Source organism: Saimiri boliviensis, chromosome 6, assembly GCF_048565385.1.
Source record: "Saimiri boliviensis isolate mSaiBol1 chromosome 6, mSaiBol1.pri, whole genome shotgun sequence".
Lineage (NCBI taxonomy): Eukaryota > Metazoa > Chordata > Mammalia > Primates > Cebidae > Saimiri > Saimiri boliviensis.
The window spans coordinates 74,514,823-74,530,490 of record NC_133454.1 but is presented as its reverse complement, the minus strand read 5'-3'; the positions used below and the strand labels follow the sequence as shown (position 1 = coordinate 74,530,490).

General features: G+C 41.9%; 1 pseudogene; it reads right to left on the bottom strand.

Annotated features, from left to right (window-relative positions):
* Window positions 1-10,924: 10,924 nt before the first annotated feature.
* LOC101053586 (methylcytosine dioxygenase TET1-like) lies at window positions 10,925-15,450 on the bottom strand (annotated as a pseudogene).
* Between the last annotated feature and the right edge of the window lie 218 nt (window positions 15,451-15,668).

Genomic DNA, 15,668 nt, shown 5'->3' with positions numbered 1-15,668 from the left:
CACTCCCAGGGCAGTGCACTGCCCCCAGCTCCAAGCCTTCACCAGGCCTCAGGCGAATTTTCCAACTCATACTCCTCCCTACAACTTTGGAGGCAGGGCCCCTTGAACACAAGGAAGCAAAGAATGCGGACAGGTGTGGGAAGATGCCTACCTGCTCCCAGCACAGTCAAGGCCTGAGCCCCATAGTTGGGGAGCCACTTCCCAAGGGTACACATTGGAGGGAGGCAGATAAAGCTGTATGACTTGGTGAGAAGTGGGTGTGCCAAACGGGCAGATCCAGGAGTAGGAGGATTAGAGGCTGCTCACACAAAACAGCATGGGAGCAGACTGTGTGGCCACTCCCCACCAGGTCAGCCCCCCCCACCCCAGAGCAGCACTGTCTCCCCAGGACAGACCTCAGGAAGTCCCTTTATTCCTTTTCAAATGTCTTTGACAGAAGTCTTTGAAAAGAGATCTCAATGGACTCTACTCATAAACAGTATAAGTTCTTCCCAGGGACCAACTGTTGTGGGCATAAAGTTGAAGACTTTCCTGTGGGACTTGCCGTAATTGTGTTAGCACGAGTCTTCCCAAGAACAAAGATGGAACTAGATATCTCAGAGGCTTTATTGAAGGGGACTAGAGGGAAAATGGCCATAAAGATGGGGAGAGAGGGATCTCAAGATGCTAGGAGCCATGAGGTCACAATGCAAGCCTCATCTTTGGGAGGGTAGAAGGAAAATAAAGGTTTTATATGTCTGTGCATCTCCAAGAAAGTTTTGGAAAGGTTAATGGAGACCTCGAACAATGGTGCCTATGAAGAGTACAGTATCTCACAAGATTAGGCCTGTCTTAATAGTTATATGCTGATTCATTGGTTAGAAACAACCAAAGGGAAATGGAGCGCAGACAAATCCGTGTATTTCTAGAGCACAGAGCATGGTGACTGAGGCCATCCAATATACTGTCTACATCGAAATCTGAAAGGCATATTTTCATGGCCACTATAGTCCATTCTTGCACTGCATGGATCTCCTTGAAACAGATGTGGAGAGCAACTCCTTCATAGCTCCAGTGGGCCTCCCTTTCTGAAAGGAAACTTAAGGTTAGTAGAACAAACTACAGGCATTTTATCTGAAGTTTTACACCACAGCTCTTCCCCTCATTTCTTTGCTACTCAATTCTTCTCACCCACAACTATCACAATGGCAAATCTTGGTGGCTTACCTAGTGGGGTGACCCCAATCCTTTATTCCTGAGGGGACTGACACTTTAATCAAGGAAGCACCAGAAAATGTCCAAGTGGATCACCTGGCTTCACATATTTTACATCTCTTTCATACGTTGCAACCCTCTCTTCCTGCTAATCAAGCTCAATTACTTGTTCCAGTATGGCAATTCATCCACAAGTGTTGACCCCTGGGTATAGTAATCCAAGGTATCCTGATAGCAGCTGTTAGAGCTCAATGGGACCTTGAGTCCCTTGCCCAGAATGAATCTGCTTTGGTAACCAGAATTTCCAACCCTAAAGAGCCAAGACTTCCAGAGATGGGAAGTCAGTCTCCTAGTGGACTATTAGAAATGACTATATATATGATACTGCTATTTTTACCCAGTGGCTGCTAGTATGCGGTACTTCTATTGGAGACCCAGCACCATATTGATCTCTAAACACACATAATGTATTCTGAAGGCTGACATTCTGTTAAGCGTTTTCTGAGATGCTGCTTTAGTTTTTATTCTTAGATGGTATCCTCAATATCCTGAGGAAAACTGCTTCCAGTAGTTGAGATGTTACACTATTAGTGAATCCCATGGTCATCAGCCCTATTCTGTCCTGCATATCCTTTGCTGTGAAACATGTCTTTGATCATGTACTGTGTTGGTTCTCTTGCCTGTAGATAAGTGATTTTGGAAGCCATCAAAGTTGTCTTAATGGCCAAGGCTTTGTGGACAAGGAAGGTTAAACCCATGGCCAAAACAAACATAATTATAAAAAGAAACTACTGGCCATCCCAGAATAAAGAGGCTCAACATTGTTCTGAACTGCCACTAAGCGGCCTCCTTGAGGAGCAATCCATCAGGCTTTAGGAACCATACATAAGGTCATCTGTTGCCACTGATGTCATTCTATAACCCACTATAACCCCCAATTCCAGTTCTGAGCTGAACAATGAAGACTAGCTAACTTCAACTGGAAGAATCACTTCATCTATTTGATGGTTCAGTGCCTCTTCTGGTAGATATCTTTCAAAAATACAAGAATCTTCACAATTTTGGTCTGATTCCCATATACTCATATTTATGCCCCTCTCCTAGTCCTTCTTGTTTCTAATCATCTAGTCTCTTTCTAAGCCCCTGACCAGACAGAAGGCATTGGCCACTGTCTAGGGATTTAGAGAAATTGTCATCTTGGGCCACTTTTTCTTCCACAGAAACTGGATAAACAGGATAAAAAGTCTCACTAATTGAAGACTGCTTCTCCATTCTCTTGAAGTTGCTCCTGTAGATGGCTATAATGCATGTGCCATGCATCTTAGACCACAGCTTGCCAGTGCTACTTGAAACAGGCTGTAGCTTCAGTTGGTCATGTGGCACTACTCCACAGAGCCATGACCGGATGTGAGGAAGGACTGGTGCAAATGTTGTGGGTTCCCTGAATCTCTACTACCTGTTCATGCAACGTATGCTCTCTGGTTCTTTCAGGCTTAGTCCCCGATTAACCACTTCCATCTTATAGACCTGGACAGGTCCAGTGGTAGTTTATGGTGTGGTAGGTCAGACAAACCATTTCATAATAGGCTGTTTAGAATGGATGATCACTTGGTACCTCATGACCAGAGCCCGGTAAAGTACCAGGAGCTATTTCTCAAAATACAATTGTTTTGCTATAGACAAGACTAATGTAAAAATACCAGCGATGGCTATAATTTCATAAGCTGCGTCCTGCATCTCTTCCTACCACTGGCACCTGCAACCCTTGTCTGTCAGTTCCTAAGGCTTACATGGCAGTGACGCTTGCAGCACAGCCTGGACCTGCTGTAGCACCCATTCCTGCTCTGGGTCCTCTTAAAGTTGGAGGCCTTTTATGACTCTTCACATACAGGCCAGGGCAGGATTCCTAGGTGACAGATGTTCTCTCCAGAATCCAAAGAGGCCTATTACTCATTGTGCCCTCCTCTTTAGGATAGCGGATGCAAAATGAAGGCTGCTGCTTTACTCTGGCGATGTTCAGTGTAACCCTGGACCTAATTAAATAGTTCTGACATGATGCATCCTGAAACCTTTTTAGATTTGTCTCTAACATCCGGAGCATGTGTCTTACTAAGGCCTTTAGAAAGCACCTTGTGTTCTTTTGGCACAATCCATGTGATATACCATTGGATCACTGCTTTCTGGAATGTTCAGGCAGTCTGTCTTTTAGGACTATACTATGACACAGGACAGTGTTAATGTGCCCAAGGCAAACTGAGTCATATTTTCTATTCCATATGAATATGAACCTTCTGATAATTATATAACTGGAATAGAAAGCAATACAACTGCAAAGTTCTCTATCATGTATTCAAAAAGCTTTCTATTTCGGTAGAGAGGGCAATTTCAGAACAAAGGGTGTATGGTAGTTAAACAACGTGGAATAGTAACTTTAAAATAGTAACTAAGTGACTAGAAAAATAACCAGTGAGCGGGTTGGTCTGTGGATCCCAGAAACATGGAAACTGTTTAAAGTGGGGGCTCTATTCCAGATACTAGAATAGAGCTCTATGTAGTAGGGCTACATAGCCCTACTATGGTGGGGCTATGGGTCCTAGAAGCCCTAGTATGTAGGGCTATGTAGGTCTAGTTCCAGCAGCCCTATGGTTCCTCTGTGTAGTAAATAGAGGAACCATGACTATCCTTCCAATTTCTGGATATCGGGGTTGACTCAAACTGTTCAGTAATCCTTAGTGTCCAGTTATTCTTTCTCCAAAGTACAGTTGCCTGAATAAATTATCACAGGTACCTGTGAGGAGGAACTGGGAGAATCATGATATATAATGGGGGCATTTTCAGGGCTTTTCTACTTAAGGATTCAGGTACCTCTTCAATGAGTTACTGATCTAGAAACTGACACAAGTTTGGGAATTGGGCCTGACATTGATTTCACTAGTGATTATCTCAGCCTTCTGATCCTCCATTTTTGACTTGTTCATAAGTGCTGGGTAGAGCCTTACTGGCTGCAAATCTAATTTGGTCCTTAGGGGAAAATATTTATTCTTCACACCTCTCTGTGTCAAGCCCCCTTAGTGTACCCTGTGACCTTGCCAGCTCTTACTGAACTGCAGCCTTCTGACTTCTCAGGGTTAAATGTTACCACCTGGCCTCACTATCACCCTCTTATCACCATAGGTATTGATAAGCCTATCTGACTGCTGCCTTGTGTTCTGATCTGAAGAAAGCCATCACTGCACTACTTAACAGTGTTGGTGTCCATGTCATCAGATCATTTGTGATGGCCTTGGTGAATACTGTCCTTGGGTTCTGCCATTGGACATAATCCTCTGGATCTTCTGCCCTTACATGTCTATTACATATCATGTTCCCGTTTCTCCTCTTTTTTCAGGGCAATCTACGTATTTTGCTTTGCTGAGCACTGGCAATCACTACTTCTCAGGCTTACAAGAGCCACCCTAGTGAAACAGTTCAGCCCCCATCGCAGCACATGTGACGGGGGTGTGGCTCATCTTTTCAACTGTCATGCACAGTTAAACACCTTACAGGAGGGAGGCATGCAGATGGGCAGGTGCAGGACCCAGCACTCCAGCCACACAGCAGCATGCAGGGCAGGAACCAGTGACTCCTGAAGCCCAAGTGGATGTACTGGAAAAGGGATGAAGTGAGAAGATAATCTTCCACTGGAGTTTGACCACCCAGTGGCCAATCTTCTATCTGACCACCCCCAGCAAAAGTCCTCACAGTTCATATGCTCTTTTCTCTTTGCCATGCTGTTCTGTTCTCTGTTCATCTTGTTGTCTGCTCATCTGCTAATTGGTTCATCTCTTTGTGGAGCCTGGGGTCTGGGGCTTATATGGGTACAGGATAGGGGGCCATAGCAGGCCAAAAGGCAACTTTGGGGCATGAAAATAGGAATGTCTGTTCCCATTATAGGGCTGCAGGATTCCAGGCTTAAGAGTGGGGCCTTTGCTGAGGAATTGCCTCTTGTACCCATTATTTCCCCGTCTCTTCTGTCTCATTTCCCCTTCTGAAGAGGCACATCTGCCATTAGAATATGGATAATGACCAGTCTTAGCTACATCCTGCTGAGAAGTGGTGTTAAAGGGAAAACAGTAGATTCCTCCCAGAAGTTTATTAAAGGGTTGCCAGCAAAAGGGAGCCATTGTCCCAGGCTCCAGTTACCTGACCATTTGGAGATTGGCCACCAGGCAAGAGAAATAAAGTTCTATAAGGTTAAATTTGCATGGAATAAACATGTATTATACAAGGAAAGAATCTAGTGCCCAAGATTATGGAAACAAAGTGAAATATACAAACAACATTGTACCCTGAGCTGTTTCACCCTGGTGAAAGAAATTAAACCTCACACAGCCGTGGTTAAACTTTAGAAGAGGTAACTGTTCTTGACACATTTATAGCCATTAATAGTAGGTGCACCTTAGGAATTCTGGGGTTTGTGGGGCTTGCATGATGGCCACAAAAGCTGCTTCTGCTTTGTCTATCTTTATTGTAAAAGACTGAATGTAGCCACTGTCCAGAGGTTTTCTAAAGTACTGTCTGGTGTCAGAGCCCATTTCTTCAGTGTTCTCCTGATATTGGGGGCTGTTTAAATAATTTTTCCTTCATAATTGTTTATCAACTGAATTAGGAGATAGAGAGGTGTGCTTTACCAAGGACCCTTTAAGCATTTCCTAGAGGGCAGTGATATTTTTATGAAATTCCTGGTTTATCTATAACTGAGGTGTGGTTCTAGTTCTACATAAGCCCTCCATTATGTACACCTGAAAATGTCTCCTCTTCCAGTCTCCCATCTCGTCATTGGAAGCCCATCCAGGGTCATTTGCTGCTACCTTTTTTATTCCAGTTGGATAAAGTTTGCCCCCTCTCTGATTCTATATGTGACACAAAGCTCATCCCCAAATTTTTCTGCCACTTGCAGAACAGTTTGCTTCTCAGTGTTCATCAGGGTTTGATTTCAAAGTGACATTTTTTTCCAGGAGTGCTTAAACACTTGGGTTAATTGCCAAAAAACCTCTATATATGTCAGGGTTATCTGAAAATTTGCCAAGATCCCCCTAATTTGCTTTAATTTCTATAGAGAGGAGGACCTGGACCTTACTGGAGCCAAATTCACCAGGCATCTGTTGGAGGGGCAAGAGTGAGCCTGGGGCTTGTCTAATGTGAGGATTTCTAGGAGAGAGACTGAAGCGGGATACGCAGAGGTTGGCATGGACCCTGGAGGAGCAGGGCTGGAGGGAGCTAGCTTCTCTGTTGAAGGTGCCTCTGGAATTCATTTTAGTTTTTTGAAATTGCCTCCCGTGACCTTTCCTTAGATGGCTGTACATATGGAGCCTCAGACCATCTGTCCTCATGCCTATATGAAAAGGTCCAACTGCCCAATAGTAAGGAAATGACTCCTGAGGCCAAGCCAGTCCTCTATAATTTGGCCAAACCTTTGTACAGAGGGCTATGAGTCATTTTGTTCTCCAGGTATTGAGGGTTAAAGCAGTCTCCATGGTTCAGGATACACACCAGAGGGAGTATAAGCTGGGGGTGGTAAAGAGAGCTGGTTGATCATTCTGAAAGAAAGGGAAATAGAGGCATTCCTTATTTCCCTTCTTTCAGCAAAAACTTGGGGTGTGAGGAGGAAAGGCATTCCTTTTATTTTGTCCCCAAGTCCCAGCAACCCTAGACGGAACGGATGACACCCATACGGACCACTGCAACCTGCAACCGTGAAGCAGGGAGCACCTAGAGAATAAGAATTCTCCACCCTTCCCTGTGCTGTTATTTTCCCTAGTCAGCAAGCTATGAGTTTTCTGGGCCTTCTCTATGCCAAGGAACATGGCCTTCTCCATGAAGCAGGGTTTTAGTCGGCAGGCATTTGTTCTGCTTAATTTCATTGTGCCTTTCACTTGGCTTTGGATTCCTCAGATCTGGTTTTCCTTTCTAGAGCCTCTGCCTGAAGCCTGGAATTGAGTTTCAGACAAAATATTTCAGGGGCTTGCATGTCTGTTTGTTTCAAATAAGCCCTGCTGTCTTTGCAATTAGCCAACAGGGGTCACTCAATTTTTTTTTTTTTTTTTAACCATGAGCAGAGCATTGGGGAAAGGAACCCTCTCTTACAGAAGTGAAGGGAAGAAAATGGGGAAGGGAAATAGCTTAAGGGGCAAAAGCGGGGAGCTCTAGAGGAATAACCTCCATGCAGGGCCCCAGTGGCAGCTGCAGTTTTCTCCTGCCCTTGTGGGCATTGGGCTTGGCTTGAGTGTGCTGCTGGACACAGAGGCACCTGAGCTGAGAAGGAAGGCACCATGCATCACATGCACCTGTGACTATTAGGATGGGACCTGGTATGGCACCTCTAAGAGACCACATGGTTCTGAACTGTACCTTTTAGCTGAGTCAAATGCCATCGTTTAATATTATTGCTGAAGTCTGTAGCAAAACCATTAACATTAAAAAGAAATAGGAGCCATTTCAAATGGTGAAAGAAGAGATACCATAACAAAGTCTAGGGGTCTTGGTCAGTGGAGTTCAGTCTTGGAATCTTCCAGCAAAAGATGCCTTGGGTTGTCCCAGGGCTTTACTGCAGTCCCATGTGACAGACCTCTGAAAAGAAACGAAGCCAATATTCCTTTTACTTACAGGAAAGAATTAACAGGGTCATGGCAAAGAGATCTGACAGTTCTATGTTTAACTTGCTCTTTTTTGTATAGCAGACATGCCCCCAGATAAAACACTTCCCTGACCCGCATATCAGGACATGTGACAAGGGTGTGGCTCATCTGTTTGGAGGCTGTGTGTGCTCAAACCCCTTATGGGAGTGGAAGCACCGCTGGGCTCCAGCCCCATAGCAGTGTCTGAGGTGAGAGCCTGCAACTCCCAAAGCCCAAGTGAGCATGTGTTACAGTGTGCTCTGTGGGATGGGTGGGAAGTTGGAAATGGGACCAGAGTTAACTATCGGTAAGTTGAAGTGTCTAATTTGCAGGCCAAAGTCACAAGGCAGAGACCTAGGGTGGTAAAAATGGGACATTCAGAAGGTGGAAACAAAGTGATATTTGAAAAATGAAAGCTGACTAAAGCTCAGTTTATGTGTATGAGATAAAGGCAAGCACTGGAGCTATTTCTGTTCAGCTGTCTTGGTCCCTCACTCTGTTTTTCATTCAGATAAACTTATTTGCTTGCTTTGTGAGAAAGAGCATTCTAAAAGCAGTGTCACCGGTACACAATCACAATACTGCAGAACATTGAATAAGCTTTTGAAAAACTGCAGGGCAGAAAATGAGATGGTAAATTGTTAAAATTAGCAAAGACTCCAACAAAGCAGGAATCCAATTTGGTTCCACAGTGGTGTAATCGGTTTAAGAAGTTCATGATAATTACAACAAGGGAAAGAAAATATTTCAGTTGATACTAGATACTTTCACATAGTTGGTAAACTGCAACAAGCATCAGAAATCCCAAGTCCCAAAAATTAAATGTACTGAGTTTAGATTAAGAAACCTATTGAGACAGGTCAATTTGAATTACTGAGTATGTTACCATGGATTATTCTGAAGATAATTTGCTATTTTGAAATATTTGAGGGTAGCTCTTATTCAAGTGTACTATGTCATAGGTGGTGATTCAAAGAAAAAGTGACAGATTTTGCAGGCATTCAATAAGTGTAGACTGGAAGAATGAATAGATGAGCAAATGCGTAAAGAGCCACAGAACTTTATCCATTAAATCTGGTGAAATAATTTCTAGTGGGAGCTAAGGCCTAAAATCTAAAACATAATCTCTCAAGGGTATATTCCTGATAGTCGATAGTCAAATACTAGTAAATATCTTACTGAAGCAGCTGAAGCAGTAAACAATCATTTATATACTTAAATGTGTAAGAAACCTTAGGCCCACAAAAATGCACATGTTTTAAAATGGAAATCTAAGGCACACAAAATACTAAAACATGTCAATGAACTACCCTATTACACATTTTTACAAGCAGTAATCTACTTGTACACGATGTTCTATCAATGGACATTTTATTTACAATCCCTTCATATTCCTTTACTTGGATGAGTCAAAAGCTCAAAACAGATACTTTGTACCATATATAAATAAGTTGCAATGAATGTTACTTTAGAGAGCCTGCTGGAACGGTTTGCTTTTGCCCCAAAATTCTAAGTGTTAGTGGTTGTGGGATTCCTGCGGCAGTTCCAAGGGAGAAGCACCATTAGGTTTTCCGTACTCCCCAGGAATCTGACACTGAATGTTACAGCACTGCTGCATTTTAACAGAATCGAGTATTTTATTGAAAGTTCTCCTTGTTCTAAACATGTTGTTTGTGTGATCCTTTTTGTTTTGCAATACAATGAGTCAAAGTAATGGGGAAAAAATGGAATGACTAAAAAACTTTTTTCCTGTTACTTAGAACATCAGCAATTATCAGAAGTTATTTTCCCAACTCTAATACACTAAGATAAATCAGTTAGCTCTTAAAGGACAAAGCCGTGTTTATAGTACCATTCCTCTTGTTTGATTAGGGTTGGGGAGGCATTTGATTAAGCAGAGATACTTTGAAAACAAATTCCCGACAAACTTTTCTAATTCTATATTAGATTTCAGTATGAATATCTACTTAATTTTTGTATTCTATCACCTTGAGGCATTAGAAGCATTTAACTCTTGTGAAACCTGTCCTGTCCCATCATCTCCTTTTGGAAACACACCTCATAGATTATACCGAGAAATGTGGGATGACACTAAAGTGAGGTTGTTCAATAAGTCAAGAGACCACTCTGACCTAGTTCCAAAGAAAATGTTAATGTTGGTGATAGGCTTTCTAATTCCATAATTAGCAACTTCTCATTAACTATATACTGCAAGTTGCTAATAGTTGAATGTGAAAGGACACAGTAAAAATACAAACCATACACATGATTAGAATACATACTGCACTTAAGAGAAACTCTGCAGAGCAAGGATAAATGATTTCTCTCATATGCAAATAAGCACAAACAGTAGACAATAGAATCCTTAAATTATTTCAAGCTACTTGTAAAAATAGAAAGTGCTTATAAAATATATTTACAATTTATGAACAGCCTCCAACCATTACTAACAACAATGATTTATTTTACACAGGAGAAATATTTTGAGAAAACATTTCATAAGCTTATTTCAAAAGCATATGCCAATTTTCTAGCAATGATTGGAAGATGTTGGAACAACGGCACCATGAAATAATAATTCCACTTATTTTTAACTGTGTGGATGTGGTTAAGCACCAGAAGCTGTGTAGAGTTAATACTGTCTTAATTTTACATCATAGAACATGAGCCTGTTAAAATCCCCTAAAAATGACTCTTGTTTCGTAGTAAACAGAGCTGCACACCACCACTCTTATTGAGCTTCCCAGCCATCTCTCCCTTGTCTTGTTACCAGCACAAAAATCTGAATAAACCCCAACGTCGTCTTGGTAACATAGTCTACTCAGGTTAATGCCTAAATGAAACATTTCTTTTATGTATTTAAAACTGTAAAATTTTCATTTTTGCTTAAAATGTGCACCTTCTACCAATTGTCAAAATAGTTAAGAACACCCACCCCACTTGTTACTATTTTTTACCTCAGACTTGAAATGGGTGACATGAAGACATAGTAAATGACAACATGACTTTGTTTTAACAGCACCTTGAGAAAGTGCACTGCACTAGCAAAGGGATTAAGAGGGGGAGAAAAGCCTTCAGACCCAATGGTTATGGGGCCCTGCAACGTGTGTGAGAGCATAAGGGGAAATGGTGACAATACTGTCATGAGTTAATGTTAATTCTTCGAAGTGAATGAATTGAACCAAATTCTTTCTCATAGGAGACAATTCTGGACCTTAATTAGCTGCCTGGTCTGTCTGCTCTGAGGCCTTTATTTTCTTACTATTAGCTTCTTTAGCCTCAAACTTAATCTTGTTAAAAACCGTGTTGGGGTTTATTCAGGTTTTTGTGCTGATAAGACAAGGGAGACATGGTTGGGATGCTCAACAAGAATGGTAGAGCGCAGCTTTTGCCGGTCACACTCAAAACCAAGCCGTTAGCAGGTGCGACAGCCACTCCACCAATATTTGCATCCAAAAAGATGTGTGCTCATTGTCTGACCAATACTTATCAATGTGAAGCAATTTTTCCTCAGCCGTTGACAAGGGGTCATCAGATACGGGCTCCTCTGATAGAGGTTCATCTGTTTCAGAATGTTACTCATCTTGTTCCATTGGAGAGGAGGCAAGATCTTGAGGGGAGGGGAGGAATGAGGGCTGCTGGTTTGGCTGATGAGACATGAGCAGCTCAGTCACACCAGAAGGCTCAGAATAATGAAGGGCTGTGTCACAGGAGCAGACAGAAGAAGAGCAACTTCACCAAGCTGTGAAATGCCAGGGTCTTCAGCAGCTGCATTGGCACCACTGAGTCTTCCCAAAGGCATGCAGTGGGGAGTGCTGCTGCTTTCCAATAAACCCACGAGAGACTGTTTAATCATTCTTCAATGGAGTTGGTGTGGCTGAAGCAACCTTTGGGGACCAGGAGAAGCCTTGAGATGCCTCTATCACTGAGTGAGAAGCAGATGGCATCAGTGAATTGGTTTTAGTGTTGTCTGAACCTTTTAAGATAAAGTGGGAATCGGTTTCACTGTGTACTCCAGATTGCATGATCTCAGTTTGACTCCCTAAAGTGGCAGTGATAAACCCTGTTTGTTGTTGCTCTTCCGCTTGATTCGGGGAATAGGTTTTTTCTCCACTGCCCTTATGTGCAACAATCTCCGTCATCTTTGCAGCCCTCTTCTTCCCAGAATGGGGAATAGGCTGAGTGAAACACATTCTTTTTTCTGGTGAGTTTCAGGACCTCAATGGTCCCAGATTTAATCTTGGTTTCCATTCCTTCCTTGGAGCCAAACTCACCTGTGTCTGAAAGTTTATAAAGATGTAGCACATGAAGCTGCTCATCTTGAGGAATGACACCCAAAGAGCAGTTATCTCCTCGAGTTAAAGTACAAACCACGGTGCTTCCATTATTCATGTGTGAATGTCCCTGTGGAGGTGGGCACAGAAGTCCAGGCAAGCAGTGACCCCATGGGAGGGATTACCTTCCTTGCTGCTAAGCTGACATTCTCAGGCAACATTTTTATATTCCACCTGATTTTAGTGAGCTACTGGAGCATACTGCTTATGCATTAGAGCTAATAGTGTATCCAAACTGTTACCTTCAAAGCTTTTTTTGTGTAAGGGAGAGCTTGGATCAATTCTAAATCTTCTGGGGCTTGGGCTTCTACCAAACTTAGTCGTTAAAGTACATACTCAACAAACAGCCCAAAGAGAAAGAAGCTCCACAAGGTATCCGTATATGTCAAGGAATCTGGAGACAATTTTCATTGAGGGTGCATCTTCGGTCAGTAGGAAGACCATTGTATGACTTTAGATTCTGAGCTCTGTATAGTCGGTCGGGATGCCATCCCATACGATGATAAGCACCATTATAACAGTAGTTGGACAGTCATTACCTGTATGCTGCTGGACCAAAGAACTTTTTCTTCAACTGCTAAGTGGGTTTTAAGAAAAAGTAGTGATAGATACCCACGAGAGCTCTTCCCTTCTTTACCAGTGTACACTATTTCTATCCTCACTGTATTTCCTTTTTGACCATACCTATTCTCCATGATTTCCCTGACAGCAGCAACACTTGGTCCTGCCCCAAGGTGTGTATAATATGGGCCTGTGTCTTTTTGTATAACTCGATCAAGACAGTTGCAGGTGGGCAGTTCAGAATCTTTATGGACACTAAGTTTTTTATACAGTTAGTAAAGAAATTTGTGGCATAATCATGGACATTTTTCTGCACACTGTCTGAAAAATGCTGATGTTCCCACACTGGATAAACAGACTTCCTCTTCACTTTTAGTAGAAACCAATGTAATTCCACCTGAACATACTACATTTACATTCCAGAGTTAGTGCTGACTCGACTAAGGGTGTTTCATGGGAGATATCGGGCAATGTTGGCAGTCTCTGATGCATGAGTTGCTCCTTAACCTGCTAAAACCGTATTCGGTCATTGCCAGGTGTCATGTTAGCACATTGATTAGGTGGAGAGGAGGGGTAGGTCGAAGGATGTGCTTTCTGATTAGCATTCACCTTTAATTGTACCTGAGAACTATAAGTTTTATCAGTGAATGCTTTCCCATTGGATTCCATTTTAAGATGAAATAAGCTGAGTGAATCCAATGGTTTAACCTTGATCTTTTCCTCTTGATTCAGGATATCTCTAATTTTATCTGAGTGTAGGAAATACTGTTTTGGGTTGTATAATGGACTTCATTTGAGCTAGTGGTTTCCATAATTTGACTGAGGAAGAAATTTTCCCAAATAAAGGAGGAAAATCATGTGGACAAAATATTGAAATTTCAATGCTATCAAAATGTCAAATTGTGCTGTACGTAAAGGACGTTTCCCACTTCTGATCTTTTTCTTGATAACTTTCAACTGTGGGCTGCTTTTTCCACCAATCTCTTGATGGGGTGGATTTTCTTTTTCTGGGATGTGTTTTTACTTTGTTAATGATGAAGCTTGATTATTTTGTAATTTGAAGGTGGTTTCTGTTGTACAGCAAGAACACAATTATTTTTGGATAAATGTGCCCTTGTTGCATGCAATGTGCCTATTTTAGCCTTTGGGCTCATGACATACTCTTCAGTCATCAAACTCAGAAAAATTCATTACCTCCTATAATGGCTATAAGCAATATAGAAAATGGGAAGGGCACATTACATGTGACAAGGCTTGTGGGTATACTTCCAACTTTCTTGTCCTGTGGATTTATATTGACAAGTTGTCCTGACCGTGTTACAGGTCATCTTCAATTTGACTATGGGCTGCATCCTGGCATAGATCAGCTGAGTCCAAATTCTTGCTGCTGTCTAGTAACAGGTTACAATACTATACTTCAATTATTTCTTGGTGGCAACTGATGCAAATTCTTGAAACAACTGTCAAGAGTAATTATCCCTGGAGAAATACTTGTATTGGTGTCAGTCCTGCATCAGTTTTATTTCAGTATGAAAAGAGAAAATTTGTGATTTTTGAATATTCATGTGACTTTGTGGATGCTTGGTTAGTAGCTGAGCTGTTACGTGCGTTGGAAAGTGTAGTTTGTCCATTGAAAACCACCATGTTGCATGAACTGTTTGTTCCAAAGATGGACAGTGATGAAGGTTTGACTCCTTGGAAGTTTGGGTCTTGGAGGTCTTTTTTTTTTTTTTTTTTACAGTGTAGAGGATAGCTTTGCAGCTATTAAGCAAGCAAACTTGCTGTTTCCTTCTGACTTTTCATCCTTCTCTGACTTTGATAGGGAGGAATTCTGAGTTGAGTCAGGGCCTCAATGACTCCCACTTGCTCCAATGTTAATCTCTTATCTTTTATTAATAAGAGACTTGGTTAAACTGGAGATTCATCTTTTGGTTTTCTACCTAGTATATTCTCCAGAGTTATTGGTTGATCACCTTCATTGTGTATACTAGCATGACAACTTTGGAGGGTGAAGAATGAGGGATGGAATTTCAGTTAAAGCCAGGCTAGTGGAACACTAAAACACTACTTATCCCCTTGAGATGATCACAACTCATATCAGTAGCAAAGGTGCTTGTAGCATGTTACAGTTTGCAGTGTCTTTTTTTTTTTTTATTGCATTTTAGGTTTTGGGGTAGATGTGATGAACACGCAAGATTGTTGCATAGGTACACACATGGCAGTGTGGTTTGCTGCCTTCCGTCCCCTCACCTGTATCTGTCATTTCTCCCCATGCTATCTCTTCCCACCTCCCCACCCCACCTTAGGACTTTGTAAGAATTGTTTTCCAATGTCTTGCTGAATTCTTCAATACTGAATTTTTTAAATGACACCTTTGTTTCAGTGGGTGTAAATAGTGTACATGTTTAATGCCATTTCTTAAAGTTTGTACAAACAATTTTGCAGGTTTGTTTTATCTCACTTGAGTTTTTCGACTTTTCAGCTTCTGGGACATTAACATTGAAATTTCCTTTGACATGATCAGTTAAATGTGATTTTTGTGTTCACTTCCCCACGTCGATGCCTGTCATGCTTTCTTCATTCTTAGTTACATTTTTAACAGGATGTGGGTTCAATTCCAATTTTTCTTTCCCATAAGCACATCTATTGTAGTCCATGAATTCTGACTTGGGGCCATTACTTGGGCCCATTTACTCCTTGTCAAAATCTACCTTTAAAACTTGGGGCTGCTTTTTCCTTTGGGGCCTCTTGTTTTCCTTTATAACCTCCAGATTCCTCTTGGCAGGCTTGAAACAAGCAACTCTTGATGCTAAACCAGATCATCAAGAGACCTTTAAGGCTTCTGCAAATCAGCAGGAAGTTGGGCAACAGCCAGTGAAGCATGGAAGAGTCCTCTCTCAGGGGCTAATAGCTGTGAGTGATC